Source organism: Euprymna scolopes, chromosome 43 (assembly GCF_053919585.1).
Source record: "Euprymna scolopes isolate OS-2025 chromosome 43, ASM5391958v1, whole genome shotgun sequence".
NCBI classification, from domain to species: Eukaryota; Metazoa; Mollusca; class Cephalopoda; order Sepiida; family Sepiolidae; genus Euprymna; species Euprymna scolopes.
In genome coordinates this window covers 40,867,705-40,878,510 of record NC_136524.1, presented here as the reverse complement: position 1 = coordinate 40,878,510, position 10,806 = coordinate 40,867,705, and the positions used below count along the sequence as shown (strand labels likewise).

At 35.7% G+C, this 10,806-nt stretch overlaps 1 pseudogene; it reads right to left on the bottom strand.

The window, feature by feature from the left end:
• Nucleotides 1–485: 485 nt before the first annotated feature.
• Nucleotides 486–666, bottom strand: LOC145268525 (U2 spliceosomal RNA; annotated as a pseudogene).
• Nucleotides 667–10,806: the final 10,140 nt, after the last annotated feature.

Below are 10,806 nucleotides of genomic sequence, written 5' to 3'. Positions count from 1 at the left end.
TAATTTCCATAGTCATAACAGGATATGTATAATCAGCCATTTTAATCTGTTATTAATACGACAGTATTAAAATACGAGCATACCTATCGTTCAAGGGGGATAATTCTGAGTGCGGCAGAGTTATTTGCCCTTCTCGTTTGCTCGGAGAGGCATCTTCTATTTTAATCAGTTTTACGCTGTGTCTGTACGCTTGTGAACAAAGTCTATTCAAAGGATTTTATGTAATAAATCTTTATTTAATGGCGATAGATAAAAAATATAATTGCCATCTGTTTTTGGATTTTTATGGCTAAAAACTACTCGAGGATAGCGGTGAATGAGATTGATAGGTTGAAGAAGTAACAATTTAAATTACAAGACGCTTATGAATGAACTTAATCGAATTTGGTCGTTAAAATATACATGAGGGGATCGGCTGTTATTCAGGCTTAACCATCTATTGTTCCTATTTACTTGCCTCCCCACGAGGGCAGAGTTAGACACAAAGTCGTTTTTTTAGTGGGGAAATTCATCTCCTCAAAAAGGGGAACTCTGGATAGGAACAAAAATAAAAATTACCTCAGTCTAGAAGAATTTCTTCTCCACTGACCAAAGACAGAAAAGTTGAAGTGTAGCACCAGAACAGATACTACACTTTGTTTCTAGCCAAAAGGCCAAGAAGATGATTGTTATTTGTGATGAATCACTGGCAACAATTAGTGAGAGAACTCCAAGTGGGTTAGCATAATAACAAACGAAGATGGATTTGCTATCACTCATTTTCTGGTCATCGCCACGATTCACATTATGTGGTCAGATGTCGGATTTTATTTATTGTTAAAAATCTTATATGAATACATACAAAAACAGGGGGAAAAAAAAGAAATAGTCTCTTAATTTAGGTTTCGTTGGAACTTTATCAACAATTCAAACGTTAGGGTACCCGCATTTTGAAAGAGTCTATTTTACTGGAACGCTTAGAGCAACTGAAGGCGTGGCTGATCAATCCACAACTGGAGATGAACCATCATTTTCGAAGCCTCCAGCCTCCAGCAACCTGCATGGAACTAAAACTAATCTCTTTATATTTTTTATTTTTTGTGTGTATGTATGCGCGTGTGATTTTTTTATGTATAATTTTTTTATTTATTGTTTTTTTTTTTTTATTTGATTTCCAGAGTTGGCGGTTGTTACTTTACTTTTATTATTTATGCGCGCACACGCGTGAATATTAACGTGCTGTGTAAATGTATGTATGTATGTATGTACCCGTATGTGTATGTGTATATGTACGAATATATGTATGTGTATGTATACGTGTGTGTACATGTATATTTATGTATGTGTGCGTTATGTATGTGTATATGTACGTATGTATATGTATGCATGTGTGCATATATGTAAGTCCGCATATATGTGTGTACGTATGTGCGCATGTATGCATGTGTATATGTACGTATATATCTGTATGCATGTGTGCACATATGTATATATGTATTGTGTATCGATGCTCTGTATATATGTGTGTATATATGTGGGTATGCATTATTCAGCATAATCGCGTTGATACGCCGGTTCTAGTCAGATGACAGAAGTTAAGTAACGTTTGAGTCTGGTTGGTGTTAGATGGGTGACCATTTGGGAATTCTAGGCGTTGTATGTGCTCTCTGTTTATCTAGACATTTGTTTCTAGTTGTCCTGAACCTCAACTTTCCGCGGATATTTAACAATATCGACGTAGGATAGGTGTGGTTGGAGATTGAGCACCATCTGCCACAAAAATGTCACGCTCAGGCACCCTTACACTGGCTATCCATAGTATATCAAGATTGATGGAAGCCACGAAGCATGTCAGTATGTATGTGCGTATGTATGTGTCTTTGTATGTCTACGTCTGTGTCCGTCAGTATTCTGTTATGGGCATCCACATCAAAAGATGCGATTCATGGAATTTACCAGAAAATGAGTGACAGCAAATCCACCATACTTTTAATTATTAGTTTAACTCACTTGGAGTTCTCTCAACAACCGTTGCCTGTGATTTGTTACGAATAACATCAGGTAGTTTTAACTTGAGTCTGAATGACAATAAGTCTCCTCATATATACTACTATATTCCGTATTTTTAATGTTATCGTAACTCATGTGGCGTTTTCGCGCCATCTGTTTACCGGTTATTTCTACCTATCAAGGCTGATCGGCGCTGCAGCATAAACGAAACTAATAAAAACCGAGACCAGTTTACTCTCCATATATATATATATATATATATATATATATATATATATATATATATATATATATATATATATATATATATATATACTTCATTTAATCACATAAATTAATATACGAAGATATAATTTTATGCGTAAATTTTCAGTATTTACTTCAACAGTGCTCAATACATAGGTAGAGCTAGGTATAACGTTATGAAAATATATATGGCAATTAAGCTACACAGAATATTCCGCGTTTCATTCTCGTGAGAATTCGTTAGGCTTGTGGGGAATATTCTGTGTAGCTTAATTAATTGCCATATATATTTCATAACTTACTATATATATATATATATATATATATATATATATATATATATATATATATATATATATATTAATTGTAGATTTTATACATCTGGGGCAACGTCAATCTAGAAAATATAAGCCTTGTGGGTATTTGGTTAGTAGTTTGGGGCTTTTAGCTAAACATACAAGCATACAAGCACACAGACAACTGCCCTTTATATATTAGGCGGGGTTAACTGTGGTTAAATGGTTAACCACAATGACTGAAACCTGGTTGTGCTAAGTTGGAATCCATTTCGCTCCACAGAAAAACTTCCATCAAACCCACATCTGACCTTCCGTCTAATCTTTTGGAGAAGAGGTAGATAAAATATCCGGTGATTTTAACCATGAGGTTAAGTGACAGCAAGTCACCCAAACTTTCTATTCACTCATGTTTATCGTAACACACTTATTTTACGCCACCTATTTACCTGTGATGTAGTGCTGATAATCGTTTTTACTTGTGATTCTGAATATTCCGATACTTGTGTGATTCGTGCTATCGCTGTCCAGTCATTATATTCTCCCAGGACCTTCAAGCCAACTTTATGTGATAGCAAATAATGTTGGTGTCACTAGGGTTTTACTGGGTTGGGGAAGTCACAAATTATATATTTTTCGTATTTATCTTCAGATTTTATTTACCTAAATAGTGTTTATATATATATATATATATATATATATATATATATATATATTGGAGCTCAGTCGAGCACTTGCCATGAAAATAATACGTATATATATATATATATATATATATATATATATATATATATATATATATATATATATATATATATACGCTGGAAAAATGGTGGGATCTTTCTATCGACCCAGTAGATATCTCACTGCTGATTCAATTCTCTATCTATATAGGAGCCAGGTACGTCCAATGATGGAGTACTTTTGCCACATCTGGGCAGTAGCTGCTAGAAAGGACTTATCTTGCCTTGACAGAGTTCAAAATAGACTTTGTAGGCTCGAAGGGGATGTTCTTTTCTCTTCCCTGCAACCTCTTTCTCACAAAAGAGATATTGCGAGTTTGTCTCTGCTTTATCGTTATTTTCATGGCAAGTGCTCGACTGAGCTCCAATATATATATATATATATATATATATATATATAAATATATATATTATATATATATATATATAAACACAAATATACGTATATATATATATATATATATACGTATGTATATATATATATATGTATATAACTATAACTACTTCATTTACTCACACAAATTTAATATACGAAAGTATAGATTTATGCGTAAACTTTAAGTATTTATTTCAAAAGTGCTCAATACGTAGGTAGAGCTAGTTAGTAATTTATAAAATATATATGGCGATTAAGCTACACTGAATATTCTGCGTTTCATCCACTGTAGGATTCGTCAGGCTTATGCGCGAATTTTGTGGTTGCTTCTTGTTTTTATATATGTTGAGGATTTCTAGTTAGCCAATCAGCTTTCTAGTATCAATTATATATATAAAAAAAACGGAGGGCAAGATCCACCTTAAACCACTAACCTAGTTCTAAAACAGATCCTTTGTTCGATAAAATGCATGCCCATTGGCTGATAGGAGGGGGCGCGGTTGATACTAGAAAGCTGATTGGCTAACTAGAAATCCTCAACATATATAAAAACAAGAAGCAACCACAAAATTCGCGCATAAGCCTGACGAATCCTACAGTGGATGAAACGCAGAATATTCAGTGTAGCTTAATCGCCATATATATTTTATAAATTACTATATGTATATATATATGTATATATATGCATATATATATATATATAGAGAGAGAGAGAGATAGACAGACAGACAGGCAGAGGCAGACAGACAGATAGGGGGGTCACCGTTCATCAAGCCCGAATGATGCCACTCCAGGATAAAGGTTAATAAGTTGTAGATAGATGATGAGAAACCACGATCAGTAATGGTGGAACTTGGATAGAACTTCACTATTTAAGAGAAAAGTTCATGATATAGTTAGTTGGGAAGCAGCCCCACGGTATTTTGTTCCACAGATGGACTGTTCTAGGAAAGAAACACTGCTCATGGAATTTTTGTTTAGTTTTAGGCACAGATAGAGAGGGAGATAAATTTTTGGTGGCTGTTGTAGCTAGACGAGTATTTGTTGTGAAAGTTTTACAGGGAGGGAATAGATTGGAGCTCAGTCGAGTACCTACCATAAAAATTACGACAGGCCAAAAACAGACTTGTAACTTCTTTCTGTGAGAAAGAGATTAAGATTTCTTGCGTTATCAAAGTATTGATTTTCCATCAGGCATTTTTTCTGTAATTTTAACACTTCTGCAGTGAGTATCTTTAGTTCATGAAATAATCACGTTGACACATCGGTCCCTATTAGATAACCGAAGTTAAGCGACATTGAGTTTGATCAGTACTAAAATGGGTGACAATTTAAGATTATCAGATGTTCTATGTGTTCTCCGCTTATCTCGGCATTGTTTCCAGACATCCTAGGATTCCCTTTGCCATTGGAATCAGGCAGTGCCTACACAGTAGAAGTGTGGTTAGGAATTGTGTAACCCGTACCTAACAATTACATACTCAGCTATCTTTATAAAGTACCTTCTTTGGTAGAGTTCTGGTTAGTGCTTTCCCTCTTCGGTCTTTCAATTCCTCACGATTATTTCATGTGGTTTCAGCTGAGGCGGATGCCGTTTCTTTTTTCGAGGTGATATTCATTATTATTATTATTATTATTATTATTATTATTATTATTATTATTATTATTATTATTATTATTATTATTATCATCATCATCTTTATTATTATTATTATTATTATATCATTATTTATTAAAATTATTTTATTTATTATTTATTTTATTTACTCTTATTATATATATTATCATGATTATTTATTATTATTTATTTTGTATTGATCATTAATTTATAATTATCATTGTTATTCTTTTTATTATATATTATCATTATTATTACCATTATTGTTATCATTATTATTATCATTATTATTATTATTATTATTATTATTATTATTATTATTATTATTATTATTATTAGCAAGGCCACCTGGCGTTGTTCGGGACCATATAAGACAATGAGAAAAATTTTGAACATACCTGTTATTCTTAGAATAGACGAAGATTTTACGTCGATGTATTATTTGGCATCTTGAGCAGAAGAATATTTTACCTACCCTAGGATGAGTATTACACAACATATGTATGAAATAATTGTACCTTCCCTAGGATAGGAAATTTACAGCACGTGTGTGGAAAAAAAATTTCCTTACCTAGAGCGGGTAATCTGCAACACATATTTAAAATATTTACATAATTTTCTATTGTGCTAAATTTTCGGTATGTCACAGGTAAGAGTTTGTTTGTTTTAACATAAGAGTACTATAGTGAAGAAGTACCCGATTTTTTATATAAATGTTATACTACTCGAATATATTACATGATTTTTTATTTTGATAACTTATGTACGCCACAGATAAGAATTTCCTTGTTTTTCATATGGGTACTTCACTGTACAAGTACCTTATTTCCTGGGTAGGATACTGTAGAAGTACCTTTTTTCTAATTTAAAAATGAAAGAACTTGATACTTTTTAGTAATTTTCTGCTGTGCTTAATTGTATTTGCATTTAGAGTAAGAATTTGTTTGTTTTTCATCTGAGTGCTATAGTGAAGAAGCACCTTATTTCTCATTTAAAAGTCGTACTATTCGAATATATTACGTATTTTTCGGTTTTAATAACTTTTATACACGTCACAGGTTGGGTTTTTTTTGTTTTTTCTTATGAGTACTATACTGAACAAGTGCCTTATTTATTGGCTAGGGTAATGCACTATCAAGTTCTCTCCGATTCTTTCTCCTCTGATCTTGAGCAAGTGGTACGATGGGGAAAGAGGCGGCTTGTTACTTTTAATGCATCTAAAACCAAGCTTTTATCTTTACATCAACAACGCTTTGATCGCCATCTGGCATCAATTAAAGTGAATGGCTCTCCTCTTGGGGAGGCTTCATGTTTTGACAAGCTTCTAGGCTTGACCGTTACTCCTGATCTGAAATGGAACACATACATTAAATCCGTTGCCAAGCCGCTGGAAAAATGGTGGGATCTTTCTATCGACCCAGTAGATATCTCACTGCTGATTCAATTCTCTATCTATATAGGAGCCAGGTACGTCCAATGATGGAGTACTTTTGCCACATCTGGGCAGTAGCTGCTAGAAAGCGCTTATCTTGCCTTGACAGAGTTCAAAATAGACTTTGTAGGCTCGAAGGGGATGTTCTTTTCTCTTCCCTGCAACCTCTTTCTCACAAAAGAGATATTGCGAGTTTGTCTCTGCTTTATCGTTATTTTCATGGCAAGTGCTCGACTGAGCTCCAATCTATGGTCCCCCCTCGCCAAACTTTCACAAGAAACATCCATCTAGCAGAAACCATTATCACTAATTTTCCCCACTCTTTATCTGTGCCTAAACCTAAACGTAGATTCCATGAACAAAGCTTATTTCTTAGAAGTGCACGCCTATGGAATTGGCTTCCATTTTTCTGCTTTCCAGCTGACTACAATATGGTTGTCTTCAAGTCTAACATAAACAAGTTTTTGATGAGACGTTCCATATAAGTTAACAAATTTACCGAATGTCCATTACTAACAATTACTTTATTTTCCAATTGTCTACTGTACACTCTTTAACCCTTATCCTCGGGTAGCCTCTGGGCCTTTATAAGTGGTGATGCTTTTGCAAAAAAATAAAATAAAATAACAAATAAATTTCTCAGTGTACACATGCGCAGAATGACACCATTGTGCTACGTTCGTCAAGGTGCCAATGCTTTCATGTTTGAACCCTTTTTTGAAGCCCTTAGCAATTATTTTCATCGATTAAACACCTCTAATAAAATTTCGCACCAAAAATGCAATGTTTTAAGCCATTGCACGCCATCCAACGATCATCCGTCTAGGAGGAGATACAATTTGGAAAACGGAGACAGACACACACACACAGACATAGTGAGATTTATATATTACATTATTATTATTAATAATAATAATTATAATAATATTTACTAAATATTAGTACTCTTACAGATCATCATCAGTGATTAGTCAATGATGATAACAATGGGTACTGTTTCCTAGATTCTGAATGAAAACAAGTCCCCCGAGATTTCTAGTATTCTCCATATCTGCCAATAACCATTGCAAATGAACTCGCATTATTGCAAAGGCCGTTTACCATAGATTTCTCGCTGGCAGTGATTATTGGTTTTCGCTAGGACTGTGGTGACAATAAGTCTCCTTTAGGCCTCAGTTAACCCTGCACATTTCCACTTTCATTGGCTGTTTTTAAATTGTGTATGCAAGAACGTATAAATTAACCCACTTTTATTTACATTAATTGGAAGGTGACAGTGGTCAAGTGGTTAACGACACGGACTGACGAACTGGATGTTCCAAGTTCGTTTTACAAAAAAATCACTTTTACTGAGAATGTTGGCAACCTTCACTTGGTCCCTCTCATAAGCTACCGACGTCTTTCTAGAAGGAGTTTTTACTAGAAAATTATCGGGAAAATCAATGCCAACAAAAGAATTTTTGGATTCATGCCATATGATAATGGTGATCTACTAGCACAAAATTATTTATCGGTTAACATAATTTCGAGAGAGACCAAGTAAAGGTTGCTGACATCCTCAGTGAAAGTGATTTTTGTAAAATGAACTGTATTCGAATCAACAACATTAGAAAATAAATACGCATTTGTTAACTATTTTAAATTGTGTATCCAACAACATTTATAAATTAACTCACGTTTATAAAATAATTTATGCAATACATATGTAACGATGTTGCATGCCCGGGTAACACCGGTTCACCTTGCTTACAGACTGAGAGTTGGGTGAGGTGTTTGATATGGGGTTTAGGGAATCTATTCTTTTCTCCAAAGTCTGGAATATGTTTTATTGCCGATATGATAAACAAAAAAGAGAGGTGAAGTGGCAACGAGAGGTCTGCTCTATTATCTAGGAAATATTGTCATAGGCCCACCTATTATATTTAAGTGCAAGACCCCCGTGTAAGTGATAAGAATTAAACCCAAAAGATAATACAGTTTCTTTAAGAGAAAAATAATTTGAGTTGAAGAGAAAGAAAGAAAAACGGAAAAAGAATTAAAGAGAGATATGGTTACGAAAGAGAAAGAAAATATTCACAAAAAAAGAAATAGAATATACGAGGGGCGTGCAATAAGTAATGCCCCTGACCTACTTCCCATAGAGTAGAGCAACGAAACTTGGCACATTTACTAGTCGTTCTCTACATAGGAACCATCCAGAATTATGCATTTCTCCCATCGTTTGATGCAGCTCTGGAGGCCGTTTTTGTAGAACATCCCAAGTTGGTCCTCCAACAACGACGTGACTTCAGAAATCAAGGCTGCATCACCTGGGTAACGCTTTCCTTTCAAAAACAACTTGATGGTTGGGAAGAAGTAAAAGTCAGAGGGGGCAAGGTCAGGAGAGTAGGGAGGATGGGGGAGGATTTCATAACCACACGCCCGTGCTTCTGATCTGGCAACATGTGAGTTGTGGACCGGAGCGTTGTCCTGCAGGAGGAGGGTACCTTTGCTGATCTTGCCCCGCCTCTTGATTTTTATAGCTTCCCTTAATTTCCTCAAAAGTGAAGCATAATAGGCTCCTATAATTGCGGCACCCTTTGCCAGGAAATCTGTCATTATTACTCCGTCCTGGTCCCAGAAGACTGTGAGCATGACCTTGCCAGCGGAGGGTTGTAACCTTGCCTTCTTTGGAGGTGGTAAGTCCAAGTGCTTCCATTGCATTGACTGGTCTTTGGTCTCTGGATCATAGTGATGGACCCAGATTACATCCTGTGTAATCAGTCTTTTGCAAAACTTTGACTCCTCTTCTTGGCACATCTCCAAATTCATCCTCGAGCATTCGGCGCGTTCTCGCTTCTGGAATGGTATGAGCAACCTGGGAATCCATCTAGCAGACACCTTATGCATATGCATATGATCATGAATGATAGTTTCCACAGACCCTGTATTAATCTTGACATCTTGGGCTATTTGGTGAATAGTAATGCGCCGATCTTCCAAAATGGCAGCCTCAACTTGACAGACAGATGCCTCCTCAATGGCAGAAGGGGGGCGACTAGGTCTGGGAGCTGTTTCCACAGACTTCCAGCCATGTCTGAATTCACGATACCATCGTTTTACAAGGTCATATGATTGGGTATTATCACCGTAAGTTTCTTTCATTTCACCAAAAGTCTCCTGTGATGTGTGTCCTTTCAAATACAAAAACCGGATCACTTCTCGACATTCAACAAGCTCCATTTCACACCTGACTCAGTTCAAACACCTGTAAAACAGAAACCACAATTAGTTGAGAGCTGTAATTTTTCACATAATCCGTAGAGATATAAATCATTGCACATGCAAAATTTCAGCTCGATCAGACAACTAGAAGTGGGTCGGGGCATTACTTCTTGCACACCTCTCGTAAAATAATGGAATCGAGAAAAAAAGAGCAATGTCAAGAGAGGGAAACAGAATATTCTCAAAAGGTAGGTGGCTGGAAATTACGTTTAATAAAACCATTGTGATTTTAGGAATAGAGACTTTGGCTGACTAGCGTTGAAGAGAAGGCATCGCCCCTGGGTTCTGGCCGAAGGGCCAGAAATTCCCAAAAACGCTAAGTTGAAAAGTTCTTGTTCCTAGCTGGGAGATTGTCTAAACGAACCTAGTTTTAACAACCTACATCAGAAAGCCGTTAAGAAGCCAAAAGATTAAACTTTATATAAGTATACCCTGTATAGCTTAAGAATATTTTATGAATCATTATTTTATTAGTTTATAAGAAAATGACCCCGAGTTTTTCTTTTATTATTGAATGCCAACCTAAGATAGCCTCAGACGCCAGACAATGGAAGATCAAACCAGATTCAGCACAAAATCAAAACGACGGTCAAAGTAAACAGCGTTGCAACACAGACTTAGTGTCATGCACATTTTGCATACCCTGAGCATCAGAGTGGTATTTTCCAGTGACCAGTTAGAGTCAGGTCACCCTTGAAGCGTCCACCACTAGACACTACTGCGGACATCAACAACGTCAATTCCCAACTGTCCATCCATCTATTCGAGACACTAACAACAGCTGATCTGTAACGATGTTGTATGCCCGGGTAACACCGGTTTATCTTGCTTACAGACTAACA